This window comes from Mesoplodon bidens, assembly GCF_964165515.1.
Source record: "Mesoplodon bidens genome assembly, chromosome: X".
Lineage (NCBI taxonomy): Eukaryota > Metazoa > Chordata > Mammalia > Artiodactyla > Ziphiidae > Mesoplodon > Mesoplodon bidens.
In genome coordinates, this window is record NC_138163.1 from 99,239,852 (window position 1) to 99,262,446 (window position 22,595).

The following is a 22,595-nucleotide window of genomic DNA, read 5'->3' on the forward strand; positions in this document are numbered from 1 at the left end:
CAGGGGCGCGACCTCATTGCCCAAGGCCCCTCCGACCTCCCCATCCAGCCCATCCCCAACTCTGCCTCCCCTTACTCCACCGCCTGGAACCCGAGGTTTCAGGGCAGATAACAACCGCAAGCGTCAACTCGCACCGCCCTCGGGGTCAGCAGGGCACTTCCGCTCGCCGTCTCCCCGGGAGCCCGAGCGCTGTGCACGCGCAGGAGCGGGCTTTGGGGGCGGGGGACAACACAGCCAATGGGCAACACGGCGCCTTTCAGGGACAAAGGATTCTGACGTCGTTCCCTCTGAGGTTAGATGGAGCGACGAGAGCGTGCCAGCATTTTCCGCGACGAGTCGTAAAAGAGGCTGGGGAGGCGTCTCGGGCGGCGGGGCGCGAGCGGGCTCCGCGCGGACTGTCGTGGCGATCCGAGTCCGCCGCCTCAGAGGCCGAGGCCCGCTCTCCCAGTCCGTTCTCCCGCGCGGCCGGGCCTCCTTGTTGCTGTGCTCCCTGGGGAGTTCCCGCCCCTCCATCTTCCAAAGCCACGCTCTCCTCTTTCTTTAGATCCTCAGAATAAGAAAGCGGTAGTCGTGCCTGCTGCCTCCACGGCGGCACATGGGCGCGGCCATCTTGGGCGCGGGGTGGAGCCGTCAGAGACGGGCTCTGGTCTCAGGCCAGGGTTCAGAGAGCAGGGTTCAGGCTCAGTCGGGGAAGCAGCATGGAGGAGGGGCTGGGAGTTGGGCTGCAGGGCAGGCAGCATGCACAAATGAGGAGGAAACCATGATGTCTGATTCTCCTGAAATAAATCGAGGAACTCCGGTTTCTGGGACCTTGGGGATCCTTGGAGAATCTGGGCTTTGCCTGTTTGAAAGCACAGCATAAAGTGGGGGGAGAGCTGTTTCTCTGACGATGCCAGCCAGTGGCAACATGGCCTGCTAAAAGTCCTGGAGTGCCCTTGAGGAAAGTTTTCTGTTCCCTGTCGGGGTCTGGGGAAAGAGGCCAAGTGTGTGCCGTGTGCTTGTGGTACCTGGCTGGTCACCAAGGAGAACTCCGTGGACTGGGCAAGGCAGGGTCTGGGCTCAGTACACCCAATTCCTTCTGTGCTACAGCCAACACGTGCCAGGCACTGTTGAGAGAAGCAAGTGACAAAAGCAGTCATGGAATCCAACATACATTTCTTTACTCTTCCATCTGAACATACTGCTTTCTCCCTGTCTTTCCCTTTCGCCTCTGAGGAGGTGGTGGCATGTGTGTTATTCCCAGGTTGGTTGGATGAATCATTGCCCAAATCTACAACCTGGAGGTCTCCTGGGAAGTGACTCTGTCCCAGTGTTGTGTAGAAGTCCCGGGAGAAGAGTCTGTTTTCTGTCAGGCACGTGACTGGGGACTTGCCCCCCACTGTGATTCTTTGTACCTTCTTAAATGTTGGCCAGGTTTAGGGATGCTAACCTATTTATTTCCAGAAGAGAGGTGACCTGATAAGTTTTTCTGACACCCCTGTCAGGAGGCAGGAGAAAGTTAATAGAGTTAGTATGACAGTGTCCTGAGGACAGTAGAGAAACCCCCAGCTGCAGAAAGACCTGGTCCTTGGCCCTGGTCAGACGCTCCCCATATCCTGACTCTGCAGGAATGAGTGCTTTCTCAGAAAGAGAAGGGGCGGGCAAAGGGTGTGCAGTTGTTGCTCATGCCGTGCCAGCATTTCCTAGTGTGACGTGGGCATCCAGGAACCAAAAAAAGATGCCAAGGTGTTCTTCCAGCCCACACTCCACCCAGCCATTGGGATCTACCGATCCGTAGAAGAGAAGGCTTGGCTCCACCACTTACCGGCCCTTTGGGCCTCTTCTACGTCATAGCTAAAGACCACACATCCCAACAGGCTGTCAGCATTGTTTAAAGGCACATCTCTAGCGCCCCCAGCCCAGAATGTGTCCTAAGGCAGGCACCTGGTAAGTGGTGGTATTACCAAAGCCAACTTGGGTCCACTCACCCACACCCCATAAAGCCAATGTACTGACACCAGGTCGTGGTGAAGGAAAGTACAGCGTGTACTGCAGGCGCCAAGCAAGGAGTCCAGGCAGCTAGTGCTCAAAAGGCCTGAACTCCCGATGGCTTTCAGGGAAGGGTTTTTAAAGACAGAGTGAGGCAGGAGGTTGTGGGATGTGTGATCAGCTCATGGACATTCTTCTGATTGGTTGGTGGTGAGGTAATCGGGGAGTCAACCTCATCAACCTTCTGCTTCCAACCAGTCTGGGGTCTACGTGCTTGTGGTCAGCATGCACTTAAGGTCTTCCACCTGATGGGGGTTTCAGTATCTGCAAAACAGGTCACAGGATATGGCTCCGAAGATTATCTATAGCCCTTGGGGAGGAACTAAAGGTCCTTGACTTTGTTTAATGGCTAAACTATTATTTTGTCTTGCTTGACTTTTCCTCTGTTTCTGCATTTTCTCACTTCTCTGATTAAATTATTCTTTGAAACTTGGGGAAGACCAAGGAGGCTAAAGTTTTTCTACAGATGAGAAGCAGGTGGAGGACATGGGAGGGGTCTGTCCCGGGAAGGCCTATAGGGTCCTGCTTGGTTACCGTGGCAATTTCTGCTGTCCTCTCCGCAACACTAGGGAGCATGCTGGTGCCAATGCTACTCCTTCCTGCACTGTGTTCTTCCCTCCCCTTCGCCACCAACCTTGCCCAGGGTCACCACTGAAAACGTCTTTTTTTTTTTTTTTTTTGCCCAGGACCCAGGAATGAACCCGGGCCCTTGGCGGTGAGAGCTCAGAGTTCTAACCCCTGGACCACCTGGAATTCCCTGAAAACATTTTTTTAAATGGCAATTAGGCCTCTAATTAAGTTAAAATTCATTGTAAAGTGTAACCCCAGCAGGCCCAGGTTACTCAAGCCCTTACATTCCAAAGAAAAGCCTGTCTCAGGAAGACTGGTCCTTGTCCCGCTCCTGGGAGAGCACCACACAGACCCTGGCGTGTTCTGCCTAGTAGGGTATTTCTGTAATCCAGGCACCTCTGTTCCATCTGACCAGGTAGTTCATGCTAATGATGTGATGTATGGTGAGGGTCTATTCTGTATGTGTGAGGCCCTCGGCTGTGCTGTATTTGTTTGACATCTGGGGGCTGTAGACCGAGTAGCTAAAGTGAGTCACATGGAAGCTGCATGGCTGCATGACTGACCTCCAGTCAAATCTCTGGACCCCTAGGCATGGGTGAGCTTCCCTGACTGGCAACACTTTGCATGTGTTGTCACACATCATTTCTGGGAGGATTAAGCATTGTCCATGTGACTCCTTTGGGAGAGGACAAGTGGATCTCACCACTGGTTTCCACTGGACTTCACCCCTGCACCTTTTGCCTTTGCTGATTTTACTTTCACTGTCATAAATCCTAACTATGTGTATGGGACTTCCCTCGTGGTCCAGTGGTTAAGACTCCATGCTCCCAATGCAGGGGGCCCGGGTTCGATCCCTGGTCAGGGAACTAGAGCCCGCATGCCACAACTAAAGAGCCTGCATGCCGCAACTAAGACCTGGTGCAGCCAAATAAATAAATAAATAAATAAATAAATTTCTTTTAAGAATAATAATAACTCCGTATATAACAGGTCAGCAGGACTCACAGACTCTGGAAAGAACTAACAGCTTTTCTGAGTTCCGAGTCCTAGGGAATCTTCAAGCCTGAGGGTGGTCCTGGGGAACCTGAACATACTGTTGCTGTAGATTCTGAGGTTGATTTGTTTCAACCATCCCAGTGGGTGGACCTCATGAACACAGTGTGACTCCGCCCCCAGCAGTACACTTGCTTGGTGTTTGTGCGGAGGTTGCAGACCTGAGGAGCAGCAGCCGGAGGGCACTGCTGTGATTTTCCCGCCTCTGAGGAACAGAGGTCCCGAGTACTTGCAGTGGGCGGCAGCTGAGGGAGCTTGCTTTCTTACTGTGGTGCAGGGTTCTGCTGAGGGTCCCTGGTACCTGCCTCTTCCTGGAAGTCTTCCCTGCAGTGACTGAGGTGACAGGTCCATCCAGCAATGTCTTGATGACGTTCTGCTCTTTGAACTGCGTGAGTTCCTGTAGGAAGGGGAAGGCCAGTTGCAAGTGTTCATCTCCTGCTGCACTGCATTGGTGTGTGTGCCACTGCCTCTGCAGATTTCCACAGGCAGGAGAGTGTGCAGAGTGAATGGGGCTGGAATAGACAAAATGGGAATCCGCCCCAGGGAAGTGGTTGATGGCTCCAAAATGGTGGCATGAAGCCAATCACATGACTGTCGGGTGGCACAGAGGTTAGAGCTTCAGTCTTTGGATGACTGTGTCTGTTAGTTGAGAAGTGTGTGAACCACAATAAACCCCAAAGGAGGAAGACTTCAGCTAGCTGATGACAATTCTACTTTCAAGGTCTCTGTTATTGAAGGATGTTGTAATAAGCCAGAGTATAATAATATGTACTGTGGACGTAGACTATGCCAGGCACTGTGCTATGTTATTTATATTCATTTCTAATTTAAAATTATTAGTAGAATCCCTCAGTATTATTATACCATACCTTCCAGATTGGGAGACTGAAGGATACAGATGTCAAGTGAGTTATCCAATGCTTCACAGCTAGTAAATGAAATAAAGAGTTAAGATTAGGCGGTTTGGCTCCGGAATGCATACCCTTGACTTTTATACCATTCAGTAGTCATGAGCACATCCTCATTTAAGAAAAGGATCTGGATGGTTACATGTCTTGGGGAATTTTGTGGAGCAAGTCAGTGACAGAACTCAAACTAGAATTTAGGTCTCTTGACTCCAGATCCCATTCTTTTTTCAAGGTGATTTGTCTTTTCCCCGGTCCTCTGGAGCAGTACAACTTAGACTTGAATTTACATAGAGTTCCCCTAGGAATCTTGTTAAATTGCAGCTTCCGATTCAGTAGTTCTGTGGGGGGCCCTGAGTGTCTGCATTTCTAACAAGCTCCCAGGTGGTGCTAATATGCTGGTCCTCAGAACACACTTTGAGTCCAAATAAAGTTTTACGGACCCTCTGGTTTAGCAGCTATGACTTCTGCTTGGAACACACACACACACACACACACACACGCACACACATGGAGACACAGATAGTGAGTCAGGGATGAGGAGTAGGATTGGGGTGCTCTCTGATCTCACTAGTGAGACCCCTCACTAATTCCCTTCTGGGGTTGAAGACTCTGAGGCCCGTGGAGGGAGAAGATGCTTCAGGGAGTTGTTAACAGGCTGCGACTGGGACCTATTCCACTTGACTTCCCAGTCAATGTGCCTCTCTTCTCCTTCCCTCCCTCTGTTGCACAGGAGCTTCTGGGGGAAGAGAATAGTAAAGGAATGGGCATTGTTCAATGATGGATTATTTAAGACTTTATAAGAACCACCAGGGTGATCTCCATTCCAGGCCTCCTTGTCTGCATGTTGTACTGAACACAGGTCTCAGCTGCCCAAGAGGACCCAGCTGTACTGAGCCCAGGTCAAAAGGTCAATATATTACGTTGGCCAAAAAGTTTGTTTGGGTTTTTCCATAAGATGTTACAGAAAAACCCGAACAAACTTTTGGGCCAACCCCAATAGCTCTCTTCATAGGTCTGCATACCCATGCAGGCACCACTCTGGGGAAAACGGACCCACAGAGGTCTCTCTGATGGTCAGACACTATTTGTAAGCACAGTTGCCTGTCTACAAACCCCAGGGGCTACCAGTAACTAGATACATGCTACAACTCTTGTATTAGTCTGGGTAAGCCAAACTACTGGAATAATTAGATGGAAAATATAATGGCTCAGACACAACCTTTCTTGCTCACATAAGAATCAACCGTGGGTAGTCCATATTGACCGGTAGTGTTCCTCCATATAGTTCGAGGCTGTTGGCATCTCTGCCCTCTTCAACATGGCTTCCAGGGCACTCTGGTTGTCATCATTCCTGGAAGTGAGGAAGAGAATGGAGGAGCACAAGTCAGGAGCCACCACTAGCTTTCAGGATCACCATGGTACAGAAAGTCAGGAAGTTTTTTCTGAGACCCAGAGGTCAAAAAACTGCAGAAAACCATTGCTGACAGCACAGGTGTCCCATGGCCCCAGGGTGGTTGGGTGATTAGCATAGCAAGGAAATTAACACAACATTGTAAATCAACTATACTTAAATAAAATTAAAACAAAACAAAACTCACATCTGCTGAAAGATACTTGCCTACTCTTCCTGCTAGAGGAAAAGTATGGTTTCTAACTCCCTTCTCCCTTCCAAATTTCATGCAGAGAGGTCACATTGGCTAGCAAGTCTGAGAAATGTAATCTCAGTGCTTCCAGCCCAGGCAGTACAGGAGAGGGAATGGGAATGGGAATGTCACAGAGTGCCAACAGACAATACCTGGCACATCTTTGAAAATCCCATTAAAATTGAAAGATTTGTCTCCCTTTTCCTCCTTCCAGACTGAAGTTGATCCCTGCCAATGTCTCCATTGTCACTCTGCAAACTGAAGCATCAACTTCTGAGGTAAGCAACAGTGGTTTGTGTCATGGAATTGTCTTCTTCTCCTGGCCCTGGACCCTATGGATATCAAGTGAGCCCTAATTTGTGCTCCCCACTATCTTTGTACACAGTTGTACATGTATGTTCTTATAGGTGTGCAGGTACATACACACAGACCCACATCTCAGACAGCAGATCCTCAAGTGCAAAGTACTGGCCTCCAAAGCCCTGATCAGCTTCACAATGGAGGAGCCCAAAACATTCATAGGTGTTAGGGCCAAGGAGGCTTCAGAGAGTTGGGAGAAATTCCTAGTTTCTGCCCAAATGCCCCTGACCTCAGAGGCCAAGGCTGTAGTCATGGGGGCATTCGGATAAAGAGCATCCTCCTGGGTACTGAGCTTGGAGATGGATTCCAGGATTTATTTTATATGGCACCTCTGAGAGCATTCCTTTCAATGGGAAGAACTTTCTCCCCTTCCTGAGGGACCAGTCCTCTCAGTAAAGACTCAGTGAACATGAGCAAATTATAATGAATGAAGACTCACATTTCCCAAGTTGGGTTCCTGTTGGAGGAATTCTTAAGTCACCGATTCTGACCTAGAGGAATCTTTTGCCAGAGAAAATGAAGCTAGAGAACCTAGATCAAGACTGGCAAGTCCGTTGCCCTTATGCTGCCATTATATTCTACATACACGGCAGCTATCGTTTGTCAATAATGTGAATTGGGAGATTGGGATTGACATATATACACTAAAATGTATAAAATAGATAACTAATAAGAACCTGCTGTATAAAAAATAAAATAAAATTCAAAAAAAAAATAATGGTACTCTTCCTGGTCAAGGTCAGACAGGCTTTTAGAATTCTTCTCAACAGTATGTTCTAGACTACCTCTACCAATCAGAGTTGGTAATTATGTTGAAACCTATTTGCTAGGCCTGCCCTAGGTCAGCATTTCACAAAATGTCTTCCATGAAACACTGGTTCTCTGGCTTATTAACAATCATGATGTGAGTAAAAGGTTCTATGATCATAAAAACTTGGGAAACATTGTTTAGATGTGTTTTTTCTTAATGGAGGGACTTCTACAACCACTAGGATACTATGTAGGTAGGATACTATATAGATCTCCCAAAAGGTCTGTAAAATACAGCATTTTCCAGGGGCTTCCCTGGTGCCACAGTGGTTGAGAGTCCGCCTGCCAATGCAGGGGACACGGGTTCATGCCCCGGTCTGGGAAGATCCCACATGCCGCAGAGCGGCTGGGCCCGTGAGCCATGGCCGCTGAGCCTGTGCGTCCAGAGCCTGTGCTCTGCAACGGGAGAGGCCACAGCAGTGAGAGGCCCGCGTACTGAAAAAAAAAAAAAAAAAAAAAAAAAAAGGTAAAAAAAAATACAGCGTTTTCCAAATGTATTTCACCATAGAACTCTTTCCAAAGAACGTGTTGGGAGACAAAAAGGATTATACGTGGAATAATAACAGGCTTCCTCTGGGTGGCCTGACAGTGGGCTAGGTGGGACCAGTGGCTCCTCCTCCCCCAGATACAGTGAGGGGCTGCTCATGATCTCAACTTCCCACCAGTTTGCTGGGCAGCTGTCATTTTCAGCATTCCCCTGAACATCTGATACCTGAGCTCAAATACTTTTACTCTGCTTACAATGGCACTTTCATGCTCGTGCTGTGAGAAGGAAGATTGTCAGGGGGTGGTCCTGGTCCAGCTGCACCCAACTCAAGCATGTCCCTCTACAGGATAACAAGAGAATGTGAGACCTGTGCTTTTTGCTGATCCATGTGTCTATGACCCAGCCTGCCTCAATGATGCTTGCTGGTCCCTTTGCCTGACAGTGGTGCCTAATGTGGAGTGAACATGGCAGAAAAGTTGAACTGTTTCACTTGAGGGGTGGGAAGCATCCTCTCTGGGTTTGTGGACAAATCAACAGTAGTGCTCATGATTGAATGGCCTCATTTTCTGTGGGCCACAAATGCCCCTGAACTGGCAGGCCATGTGAACTTATGGCCTTATGGTTATATGGCCACAATGTCTATAGGTCCCAGAAACACTGCTGAATGGGCAGTTCATTTGCTTCTTGGTGGCTAGTCACTGTGTAGTTAAAATGTCTAGGGGCCACAGTTGCACACCTGAATGGGTAGATAATTTGGCTGTGTCACTATGAAAAATTGAGGCTGAGAGACAAGGCTGTCCATTGTTAGATCTCTCGTCTACTCTACTTTTGAGCTTTTTGTTTTTTGCTTTTTTGCGGTACGTGGGCCTCTCACTGTTGTGGCCTGTCCTGTTGCGGAGCACAGGCTCCAGACACACAGGCTCAGCGGCCATGGCTCACGGGCCCAGCTGCTCCACGGCATGTGGGATCTTCCCGGACCGGGGCATGAACCCGTGTCTCCTGCATCGGCAGGCGGACTCTCAACCACTGCGCCACCAGGGAAGCCCCCTAATTATTCTTTTAGTGGTTACCCTAGAGTTTATGACATACACCCTCAATTTATGTCTTCTGTAGATTAATACTTCTACTGCTTCTTCCACAATTCAATGATAGAAAATATTTTAGCTCAGTCCCCTCTTATCATTTATACTATTGTTGTTGAATGCCAGAAATTGTATATGAAGTGTTTTAAAAAATTTCTCTGGATGATGTTTCATCCTCTAGAAATAATTTACTTTTCTTCTGGAGGCCAGATATAGTAGAAGCAGATAACCTTGGTCCATTAGGTATTAAGATGAGGGCTTCCCTGGTGGCGCAGTGGTTAAGAATCTGCCTGCCAATGCAGGGGACACGGGTTCATGGCCCACTCCGGGAGGATCCCGCATGCCACGGAGTGGCTGGGCCCGTGAGCTATGGCCGCTGAGCCTGTGCATCCGGAGCCTGTGCTCCGCAACGGGAGAAGCCACAACAGTGAGAGGCCCACGTACCGCAAAAAAAAAAAAAAAAAAAAAAGTAAAAGGATGAAAAAAGATATACAATGCAAACAGCAACTAAGAAAGTGTTGAAGTGGTCATGCTAGTATCTGACAAAATAGACTTTAAGACAAAAAAGTATTATCAGAGTTAAAGGAGGATATTTCATGATGATAAAAGTGTAAATTTGCCAGGAATCTATAACAATTATGAACCTATATGAACATGACAATAGAGCCCCAAAATGCACTAAGCAAAAGCTGATAGAACTGAAAGGAGAAATAGACACTTAACAATCATAGCTGGAGATGTCAACACCCTACTCTAAATAATAAATAAAAATCTAGATAGAAAATCAGCAGGGATAGAAATGACTTGAACAATATTATTAACAAACTTGAACTGACTGACATCTATAAAACATTCCATCCAACCAAAGCAGAATACATGTTATTTTCAAGTGCAAATGGAACATTCTCTAGGATTAGACCATAGTAGTCCATAAAAAGTCTCAGTAAATTTAAAAGATTTGAAATCATGCAAAGCATATTCCCTGGCCACAATAGAAATGAATTAGAAACCACAAATAATGAAATTTGGGAAATCTCCAAATATTTGGAAACTAAGTAACAAACTTCTAAATAACTCTTGAGTGAAAGAGAAAAATCAGAAAAGGAATTTAAAAATATGTTGAAGTGAAAGAAAATGAAAATATAACATATCAAATTTTATGGGGTGCAGCTAAGGCAGTGCTTAGAGGGATATTTTATAGCTTTAAACACCTATATTAGAAAAGGTAGAGAAGATACCAAATCAATAACCTAAGCTTATGTCTTAAGAAATTAGAAAAAGAAGAACAAACTGAAGCAAACAGAAGGAAGAATATAATAAAGATTAGAGGAGAAATCAATTAAATAGAAAACAATAACAAAAACAAAACTTTTTAGAAAATCAATGAAAGCAAAAGTTGGTTTTTAGAAAAAAATCCACGCATTTTGAGAAACCCTTAGTTAGGCTGATTAAGAAAAAAAGAGAGGCACAAATTACCACAATCTGGCATGAAAGAGGCATCATCATTATTGATCTTTCACTATTGATGAAAAGAACAGTTGGGGAATACTATGAACAACTTTATGCGAACAAATTAGAAAATGTAGATAATATGGACCAATTATTAGAAATATATAAATCACCAAAACTGATAGAGTATAGATAAAACTGATAGAAATAGAGAATCTGAATAGACCTGTAATAAGTAAATGCAGTGAATTTAGTAATTAAAATTTTGCCCACAAAGAAAAGTTCAGGCTCAGATTGTTTCACTGGTGAATTCTATGTAATATGTAAAGAAGAGTTAACATTGATTCTCACAAACTCTTCTAGAAAACAGAGAAGGGAACACTTCCCAATTCATTCTATGAGACCAATATTACCCTGATACCCAAACCTGTTAAGGATAGCACAAGAAAAAAGTAAACAATACTGACTGATAACCTTCCTGAACATAGATACAGTAATCCTCAACAAAATATTAGCAAACCAAATCCAACAGCGTATTAAAAAGATTATACACCATTACCAAGTGGAACTTATTTCAAGAATGTAAGATTGACTTTATCATCTCAAAATTTATATAATAAATTGTATTAGTGAGTAATGGATAAAAAATGCATGAATCACCTCAATAGATACAGAAAAAACATTTAATAAAATCCAACATTCAAGATAAAAACACAAACCAAAGTGTGTCAGCAAACTAGTAATAAGCAGGGACTTCTCAATTAGATAAATGGCATCTATGAAAAACCTACAGCTAAAATCCTATGTAATAATGAAAGACTGAATGCTTTCCCTAAATTGGGAAAAAGGCAAGATGTTTACCCTTGCCACTTTTATTCAACATTGAACTGTATGTTCTAGCCAATGCAACAAGAGGAAAAATTAAAGGCATCAAGATTGGAAAGAAAGAAGTAAAACTATCTTTCTTTGCAGATTATAAGATCCTGTATGTAAGAAAATCCTATGGGAATCTACAAAAAACAATTACTAGATCTAATAAACAAGGTGAACAAGGTTGTGGGATACAAGATTGATACACAAAAATCAATTGTATTTTTATATACTAACAATGAACCATCTGCAAATGAAATTTAAGGGAGGGATTCCAAACACACTAGCATCAAAGACAATAAAATACTTAGGAACCAATGTAACAAAAGAAATGCAAGACTTGTACACCGAAAATACAAAATATAGCTGAGGAATTAAAGAAGATCTAAGCAAATGGAGAGACAGTCCATGTTCATAGATTAGAAAACCAAATTCTGTTAGCTAGATCTATAGATTCAACTCAATCCTTACAAAAATCCTAACTGGCTTCTCCCTGCCCCCCAGAAATTTACAAGTTGACCCTAAAATGGCCCAGAATAGCAAAAGGATTTTTGAGAAAGAAGAACAAAGTTGAAGGACTTTCACTTCTTCATTTCAAAAACTTACTAAAAAGCTACAGTAATCAAGACAGTGTGGTATTGTCAAGTACAAGGACAGACAGTGGTACAGGATAAAGACTCCAGAAATAAACCCTTATATTTATGGTCAGTTGATTTTTGACAATTGAAATGCCAAACCCAAAAATGCCAGGAGAGAAGAGGAGACCAAGATGGTGGAGAAGGAGGAGGTGGAACTCAACTCCCCCTATGAACACATCAAAAATACATCTACATGTGGAACAATTTTCCCTGAAAACTAACAGGAGGCTGGCAAAACTACTCCTGTACAGCCAAGACTGTAAGAAAGATCCACACAGAATCAGATAGGAAGGGAAGAGAAGTGATTAGGGTGGGACCTGTGCTCCTAGGAGGGGACTCAGAAGAGGAGGGGGATTACACAGGTAGAGATCCTCCCTGGGAAGTGGTGGTTTGAGCCACAGATTGGGTGCCTCAGCCCTTGGGTCTGACACTGGGAAGATGAGTCCCCTTGGCTGGTTGGAGGGCCAGTGGGACTAACAGGAGGGCTGTGGGAAGCCTGGACTTCACTCATGAAGAGTGAGCACACATTTACTCCTGAAACAGGTTGGAGAGGGCAGATTGAATCTTCATGGGTCACTGGCCAGTTTCCCCCACCACCCTGGTGTGCACCCCAGTCTGAGCTGAGTGACAGCTTCATGGCACAGCTCCACACTGGGGCAAGGACTGCTGAAGCCAAGGATAAAGGTGGCCCAGTCCCAGAGCAGCATCTGAGCAGGGCAGGGGCAGGCATTACTGGTGCTTACACAGGCAGGGCATCAAAAGCGGTCAGGGTCACTGACTGTGGCTTGACCCCCACAGCCTGCACCCCAACCCATGCCCAGCACCTGCATCAGCCCCTCCTGCCCCAGCACTGCTCCCCTCTGGGGCGAGGGTGCTGGTGCTGGGAGTGGGGAGAGCACACACTTAAAGGGAATGGAGCCAGCTGGGACTCAACCCTCAGGGTTTCTACTCCAGCAACTTGAGATCCAGTCCCAACCCAGAAAGGGGAGGGATGGCCACTGAGCAGAGGAGAACCCTCAGCTCACACCTGGCTCAGGCCCTAGCCCCTCAATCTCCAGCCCTACCTCCTATCAAGGTGATAACTGCCTGCACACCCTGGGGAAAGATGTGACTTGTGTTCATGTCAGATCCAGTTCCTCCTTCAAAGCCACGGGGCACATGCAGGCAGTATAGTGTTGCTCCCACACAAGGACACCCCTTCAAGACCGCAATAGGTAACTGTTTCACCTAATTTCATAGAGACAGAGAAAGTTAAGCAAAATGAGAAGACAGAGGAATTTGTTTCAATTGAAAGAGCAAGAGAAAACCCCTGAAAAAAGCAACTAATGAAACAGAAATAAACAATTTACCAGAACAAGAATTCAAAACATTAGTAGTAATAATGTTAACTGAATTAGGGAAAAGAATAGATGAACACAATGACAATTTTAACAAGCAAATAGAAAATATTAAAATGATCCAGTCAGAACTGAAGAATTCAATAACTGAAATGAAAAACACACTAGGAGGAATTAACAGCAGACTAGGTTATATAGAACACATAAGTGATCTGAAAGATAGGATAATAGAAATCACCCAATCAGAACAGAAAAAAGAAAAGCAAATAAAAAAATTAGAAAGGGATCTTTGGACAATATTAAGCATACCAACATTTGCATTACAGGGGTCCCAGAAGGAGAAGAGAAGAGAAGGAGGTAAAAAATGTGCTTGATGAAATTATGGCTGAAAACTTTCCAAAAAAGAAGAAGGAAACAGATATCCAGGTATAGGAAGCAGAGAGTCCCAAACAAGATGAACCCAAACAGACCTACACCAAGACATAATTAAAATGGCAAAAGCTAAAGACAGAGAATTCTGAAGGCAGCAAGAGAAAAACAAAGAGTAATATACAAGGGAACCCCTGTTAGGCAATTGCCTGATTTTTCTGCAGAAATGTTGCAGGCTAGAAGTGAGTCACATAATACATTAAAAGTGCTGAAGGGAAAAACCTGCAACCTAGGATACTCTACCCAGCAAGATTATCATTTAGAATTGAAGGAGAGATAAAGAACTTCTCAGACAAGCAAAAACTAAAAGAGTTCATCAACACTAAACTGACCCTAAAAGAAATGGTAAAGGGTCTTCTCTAAGTGGAAAAGAAAAGGCTATAACAAGAAGTATCTATAGGAAAAGAAATATCTCACTAGTAAAGACAAATATATGTTAAAGGCTGAGGATCAACCAGTTATATAAGCTAGTACAAATATTAAAAGACAAAAATTGTAAAACAACTATAACTACACTAATGAGTAAGGGGATGAACATGAAGATGTAATATAGGACATCAAAAACACAAAATGTGTCAGAGTAGAGGAAAAAATGAAGATCTTTTAGAATGTATTTGAATTTAAATGACTACCAGTGTAAAACTAGTAGATATAGTTATAAGTCAACATATATGAACCCCATGGTAACCACAAATCAAAAACCTACAGTAGATACATTAAAACTAAAGAGAAAGGAACTCAAGCATACCACTAAAGGAAATCATCAAACCACAAATGAATAAACTAGAAGACTTAGAAAAGAACAGAGAAGAACTACAAAAACAACAAGAAAACAAGTAACAAAATGGCAAGAAGAACATACCTATCAATAATCACTTTAAATGTCAATGGACTAAATGCCCCAATCAAAATACATAGGGTGGCTGATTGGATAAAAGAAAGCAAGACCCATCTATATGCTGCTTACAAGAGACTTACTTCAGAGCTAAAGACACACAGAGACGGAAAGAGAGGGAATGGGAAAAGGTATTTCATGCAAATGCAAATGACAAGAAAGCAGGTGTAGCAATACTCAGACAAAATAGACCTTAAAACAAAGTCTATAACAAAAGACAAAGAAGAACATTATATAGTGATAAAGGGGTAAATATTAGAAGAAGATCTAACACTCATTAACATATATGCACCTAATACAGGAACACCTAAATACATAAAGCAAATATTAACAGACATAAAGGAAGAAATTGACAATAACACAATAATACTAGGGTACTTAACACTCTACTTACATCAGTAGACATATCATCCAGACAGAAAATCAATAAAGAAACAGTAGTCTTTTAAGACACATTAGACCAGTTGGACTTAATAGATATTTACAGGACATTCCATCCAAAAACAGCAGAATGCACTTTCTTTTCAAGTCCACATGGAACATTCTCCAGGATAGATCACATGCTGGGGCACAAAACAAGTCTCAACAAATTTAAGAGGTTAGAAATCATACCAAACATTCTTTCTGACCACAACAGTGTGAAGTCAGAAATCAATTACAGGAAGAAAAGTGGGAAAAGCACAAACATGTGGAGGCTAAACAACATGCTACTAAAAAACCAATGGGTCAATGAGGAAGTCAAAGAGGAAATCAGAAAATACTTTGAGACAAATGAAAATGGAAACACAATTTCCCAAAATCTATGGGATTCAGCAAAAGCAGTTCTAAGAGAGAAGTTTATAGTGATATAAGCCTACCTCAAGAAACAAAAATCTCAAATAGACACTCTAACCAACCATCTAAAGGATTAGAAAAAGAAGAACAAACAAAGCCCAAAGTCAGCAGAAGGAAGGAAATAATAAGGATGAGAGAGGAAATAAATAAAATAGAGATCAAAAAACAATAGAAAAGATCAATGAAACCAAGAGCTGTTTTTTTGAAAAGGTAAATAAAATTGATAAATCTTTAGTCAGGCTCATCAAGAACAAAAGAGGACCCAAGTAAAATGAGAAATGAAAGAGGAGAAATAATAATCAATATCATAGAGATACAGAAAATAATAAGAGAAATTATGAACGGGTATATGTCAATAAATTGGACAACCTAGAAGACATGGAAAAATTTCTAGAAACATGAAATCTTCCAAGGCTGAATCAAGAAGAAATAGACAATCTGAACAGACTTATCTCTAATAATGAAATTGAATTTGTGATAAACTCCCAGCAAGCAGAAGTCCAGGACTGGATGGCTTCACAGGGGAATTCTACCAAACATATAAAGAAGAGCTAATACCTATCTTTCTTGAACTATTCCAAAAAATTGAAGAGGATGGAATACTCCCAAATTCATTCTATGAGGCCATTATTACTCTGATACCAAAAACAGATAAAGACACTACAAAAAAAGAAAATTACAGGCCAATATAAATTAGATGCAAAATCCTCAAAAAGATACTAGCAAACTGAATTCGACAATATATAAAAAGGATCATACACCATGATCATGTGGGATTTATTCCAGGGAGGTTCAGTATTTGTCTACACATAACAAATGTTGGCGAGGATGAGGAGAAAAGGGAACACTTGTACACCTATAGTGGGAATGTAAATTGTTGCAGCCACTATGGAAAACAAGTGTGGAGGTTCCTCAAAAAACTAAATATAGAATTACCATATGATCCAGCAATTCCACTGCTGGGTATATATCTGAAATAAAAAACAAAAAACACGAATTCAAAAAGATACATGCACCCTAACAGTCATAGCAGCACTATTTACGATGGCCAAGATATGGAAGCAATCCAAGTGTCCATCAACTGATGAATGGCTAAAGAAGATGTGGTACATATATACAATGGAATATTACTCAGGCATAAAAATGAATAAAATTCTGCTACTTGCATCAGTGTGGATGGACCTAGAAGATATTATGCTTAGTGAAATAAGTCAGATGGAAAAATACAAATACTTTATGTTATCACTTATATGTGGAATCTAAAAACTAGGGACTTCCCTGGTGGCACAGTGGTTAAGAATCCGCCTGCTAATGCAGGGGACACGGGTTCGAGCCCTGGTCCGGGAAGATCCCACATGCTGCAGAGCAATGAAGCCCGTATGCCACAACTACTGAGCCTGTGCTCTAGAGCCTGTGTGCCACAACTACTGAAGCCTGTGCGCCTAGAGCCTGTGCTCTGCAACAAGAGAAGCCACTGCAATGAGAAGCTCGCGCACCACAGTGAAGAGTAGCCCCCTCTCTCCACAACTAGAGAAAGCCCGCGCACAGCAACGGAGACCCAATGCAGCCAAAAATAAAAAAAAATAAATAAGTAAAATAAAAATAAAAATAAAAAATAAACGAATGTATATAACAAAACAGAAACAGACTCACAGATAGAGGACGAACTAATGGTTACCAATGGGGAGAGGTAAGGGGGGTGGGGTAAAATAGGGATATGGGATTAAGAGATGCAAACTACCATGTATAGAATAAATAAGCGACAAGGATAATTGAACAGCACAGGGAAATATAGCCATTATTTTGTAATCACTTTAAATGAAGTATAATCTATAAAAAAACTGAATCACTATGTTGTACACCTGAAACTAATATAATATTGAAATCAACTATACTTCAGAAGAAAACAGTGCCAAGACAATTCAATGGAGAAAGGGTAGTCTTTTCAACAGATGGTGCTGGGATAATTGGATATCCATATGTAAAAGGATAGATATGTATGCTTAATTCACAACATACACAAAAATTCAGTTAAAACGGGTCATAGACCTAAATGTAAGTGCTAAAACTGTAAAACTTTAAAAGAAAGTGCAGGAGAAAATCTTGGTGTTGTTGGGTTAGGCAAAAAATGTCTTATATATAACACCAAATGCAAAATACATGAAAGAACAAATTAACAAATTGGACTGCATCAAAATTATAAAACTTTTGTGTTTCAAAGGACATTATTAAGAAATTGAAAAGACAATCCACAGACCAGAAAAAAATATTTGCAAATTGTATTTCTGGCAAAGGACTGTGTCCAGATTGTAAAAAGAACTTTTATAACTCAATAATAAAAAGACAACTAAATTTAAAAATGGGCAAAATTTTGAATACACATTTCACCAAAGAAGACATACAAATGACCAATAAACACACGAAAGGATGCTCAACACTCATTAATCTTTAGGGAAATGCGAATTAAAAACCACAATGACATACCACTTCATACCCATTAGAATGTTGGTAAGGATGTGGAGAAACTGGAACATTCACACATTGCTGGTGAGAATATATAATAAAATGTGACAACCACTTTGGAAAAAACCAGTTTGGCTGTTTCTTAAGTAAAGTTACCATAAATTCAGCAATTCTCTAGGTATCTACTGAAGAGAAATGAAAACATAACATAGAAAGACTATATCTTGACCTTCAATGTTCATAGTAACATTACTCATAATAGTTGAAAAGTGGGAAGAATTCAAATGTCCATCAACTGACGTATGGATACAAAATGTGTTATATCCACTCAATGGACAAGAAAAAGGAATGAAGTACATATACATGTAATAACATGGAAGAAGCCAGAAGCAAAATAACATGTATGATTCCATTTATATGAAATGTCCAGAAAAGGCAAATCTGTAGGGATGGAAAGCAGTTTAATGGTTGCTTGGAGTGAGGAGTTGGAGTGGGGATTGCAAACATCATACAGGATCTTTTTGGAGTGATGGAAATGTTCTTAAACTTGATTGTGTTGATGGTTTCCCAATTCTATAAATTTACTAAAAATCATTGAATTGTACATTCAAAATGGGTGAATTTTGTGGCATATAAATTATTCATCAATAAACCTGTTTTTTTCTTTTTTCTTCTTTTTTTTTATTTATTAGTTTCTGCTTTATAACAAAGTGAATCAGTCATACATATACATCTGTTCCCACATCCCTTCCCTCCTGCGTCTCCCTCCCTCCCACCCTCCCCATCTCACCCCTCCAGGCGGTCACAAAGCACCGAGCTGATCTCCCTGTGCTCTGCGGCTGCTTCCCACTAGCTCTCTACCTTACGTCTGGTGGTGTATATGTGTCCATGCCTCTCTTTCGCTTTGTCACAGCTTACCCTTCCCCCTCCCCATATCCTCAAGTCCATTCTCAAGTAGGTCTGTGTCTTTATTCCTGTTTTACCCCTAGGTTCTTCATGACATTTTTTTAAATTCCATATATATGTGTTAGCATACAGTATTTGTCTTTCTCTTTCTGACTTACTTCACTCTGTATGACAGACTCTAGGTCTATCCACCTCATTTGTAACCTGTTTTTTTAAAAGTCAAAGGAGGCATGGTTCATACCCATGAGATGCAAGGTGCCTGACATTTAGCTGAGGTGACAGACAGATCTGTAAATGTAATATTTTAAGCTAATTTCACTTATAGAAATATATTCAACGTACTATGGTTTTCTTTCCCATTATATTTCATGCCTGATGTTGAAATTCAAAATTCTTCTTGGAAAAGGTGGATTTAAATAACAGTATCCTGAACTCTCCTCTCATTATTGTGTGTCTCTCTCTCCATATATATATCCCATTGTAATAGTGTAGGAGAAGGCAAAATGGAAAGGCAACCTGCAGTCCTTACTTTTGAATAGTTTATATATAAGTTCCTACTCATTCTTTCTCTTTGTCTTTTTTTCTTTGTCTCTTTCTATCTTTGTCTCTGTTTTTTCCTTCGGGTGGAAGATACTGAATTATTGGCTTGAAATAAATATGGGAGAATAATTTGATTCAGTAGTTGTTGGCCTCTGTACAGAGAAAAACAAATGTATTTGCTTGGCTAAACTTATTGCATGACAGATTTTTAAGGAGTGGGTGTAGGATGGAAAGATTATTTGAAGGAGACCTGAAAATAACAGATATGAAACTTGGTTGAAATTCTTCACAAGTCTCACAGCACATAGCTAAGACGTTGGTTGAAGTAGCTTCCATAATTTGCTTACTGAATTCCTGGACATGAACTGTTTTTCCAGTTTGGATATTGCAGAAACTTATGGAATTTAGAATGCCAGAACAAGGGCCTTCAATTCAGAAAGATAAACCAGAATTTACTACTGGGATCTCTTAGGCTGTCTTGGAGAGATTTAATTTTTTTTCAATTTTTATCATTGGATTTTCTTAGGGACACAGAAAAAGAGAAGCCCCTTACCCAAGACTGTACCTTTATTCTCCACAATTCTTAATTTCACATTTCTGATGTTGGTGTGTGAGATGTACTTTCATGTGATTAAGGAAAGTAAAGGATGAACTGTGGCCACATGGGGGCAGCAGACACTTGGCTTTTCTAGCTTTCTCTCCTGGAACTGTGGTAAATGGAGAGATCGATTCTCTTTGATCTAAATGCCTTTTCCAGACTGCCCGACTAAGAGAAATGACTATCCTTAAAATACTAATGACAGAAACTGCACAAGTTAATTAGAGGTTGGGCAGGAGCTTGCTTTTTTTTAAATGAATTTTTCAGTGGTCGCTGAGAGCAAGGGGCTGTTTTTTAGTCATTGGATATCCTCAGGGCAATCATAGTGCCTGGCATTTAGTGAGAGCTCAATAAATGTTTGGTTTTCATTAGTGTTTTTAGAAGGTAACTGCTACAACTCACCAAAGCATAATCTCTAAGCTCTTGGACCACCGCATACAGAGGGGGCTATATCTCTTGAGCTAAGGGTGCTCACACTGTCTAGAAGATCTGCACAGTTTCTGCAGTTCTACTGTCATGAATCTGTACATGATTCAGTCCCTGGCTTCTCAAGGAACCTTATAAAATCAGTGATTCTGGGGGCAAGAACATGGTGCTGGGGCAAGAACTACAGTGGGGTTCTGAGGTTGGGAGGGCCAAGGTTGCCATCCTGTGTGTATCACGCCCTTCGTCCTGCCTGTCCCCCTACCAGCCGTAAACATCAGGGCCTCCTAGAGGAAGTGCGACACTTATGCCCGCCCTGCCAACTGCCTAGCTCTTTAGCTCTTTCACTGGCTCTACCTCATTTGTTTCACCCATTTGTTGAATGCCTACTCTTCCTTAGGTGCTCCTCACATATAACTCATTTAATATTTCATTACTCTGTAGGAAAGCTGGTTCATGTCTATTTTATTTATTTAAATTTTTTTATTTATTTATTTGGCTGCATCGGGTCTTAGTTGCAGCATTTGTGATCTTTAGTTGCAGCATATGGGATCTAGTTCCCTGACCAGGTTTCGAACCCGGGCCCCCTGCATTGGGAGTGCGGAGTCTCAGCCACTGGACCACCAGGGAAGTCCCTGTTCACATTATTTTTGCAGGTGCTACTCTTTCTGCCCGGAATACCCTTTCCTTTTTCTCAATCTAATTCCTATGTGTCTTTACAGTCCAGCTAAAAGCATACCCTGTTCTGGAAACCCCGGTACACTTTAGATGTGGCCTCAATAGACTCTCATAGCACCTGGTCTTACCCTGAGCACAGTGCTAGATCACAGGCTCCTCTTCCTCTCCTATGAGACCATAAACTCCCTGAGGCCAGAGCTCTGCCTCATTTGGCTTTGCCTTCCCAGAGTCTAGCAGAGTTTCTGGCACCTTGGAGCTGCTCCATACATGTTTGTGGAATGAGTAAATGAATCAATCCATTTATCACTGAATGAGATGTTTCCCTTCCCTTCCTTTTCTGAGTTAAAATGCCTTGATATTTAAAAAAAAATCTTCCTTCCAAAATTATTTTTAAAACAAGCAGTCAGCTTTTACCTCCTACACAAGGGACATTAGAAAATACCAATGAACTGTAATTTACAAGTGGGACTTGCTGAAGGAAGAAGCTTGTAGTGTGAACCTCTCAACATCCCAGGCTCTGTGCAGTCCTATGGTGATATGGGCCTAGCTCCAGGCATGCAGCCCTGGGAGATGCCCCCATATCGGGCTTCCAGAAGCCTCTCAGTGTTCTAAGGATGCTATTTGTCAATTCTCACAGCATCTCTGAATGATAAGCAGGAAAAATGGAGAATTTCTTTCCTTCCTTCTCTCTCTCTCTTTCTCTTTCTCCTACTTTCTTCCCCCACCCCTTCTTACAGTTGGAGAGTTACAACACAGAGAAAGACCTAAGCAAATTGCCTAGCATCACTTAAAAGAGAACAGTCAAGCCAGGACACACTCTGGTGCTCATTCCACAAAGCTGTGCTTCCTGTAGCAGAAACAGGTCTGTGTTTTTAATGAATTTGTGGCATATGGGCCATAATAATCAAAGTGCCTGGCATTTCCTGGAATTTATGATCAGGTGGGGGATAGGTTATTTCTACTTTTGAATGAATTCTCATATGCCTAGCTCTGGACTTAAGAAACTTGACATAAGTGAAAGTAGTTTCTGGAATAAGTAAGGCTTTTTTGTTTGCTTGTTCTACTATCTGGGCCCATATCTTCTCTTTCTCACCTCAAGCCTCATCCCTACCCATGAACTGCCATCACTGTTTCTTCCCTGGCATTTTAATAGTGAGTGCAAGATATTGTCCTCAAAGTCAGTGTCATGGGGGAAGAAACATTATTTTGTTTGCTATCTTCTCTGCGAACAGAGAAGTTCATAGTCCTTCATCAACCTACAGTTGTTGGACACTTGCTTGTAGACAAGGAACTCTCCTCTGTCTATTTTGTTTTTCTGGTTTCCAAAAAGCCTTGTCGAGCCAGGTAGCAGTGAATGTCTGTGAATTCCAAACTAGCCTGACCAATGTGCTCTATGTTTGGCGGTCGTCCGGAGTTTTCTTGAGTGTAAGAACAGTAGCTGGACCCGAGGATCTGTTTGGTCCCACTTGCTGAGAAAGTTGCCATTGAGTATTTGTTGTGGCCATTTAATTCTCAGTAAAGTTTACACCAATTGATGCAGTGAGCCTAAGCAAATACCTGTGCTACTGATATTGATGTTTGTGTTATGTTCTTG

General features: G+C 42.3%; 1 long non-coding RNA gene across 1 annotated transcript in view; it reads left to right on the forward strand.

The window, feature by feature from the left end:
- Window positions 1–120: 120 nt before the first annotated feature.
- LOC308609167 overlaps window positions 121–22,595 on the forward strand; it is a 107,263-nt gene continuing 84,788 nt past the window's right edge. Inside the window, exons 1-2 of the long non-coding RNA XR_014014272.1 lie at window positions 121–292; window positions 6,417–6,480. This is a non-coding gene — a long non-coding RNA (uncharacterized lncRNA). The remainder of the gene's footprint in view (window positions 293–6,416; window positions 6,481–22,595) is intronic.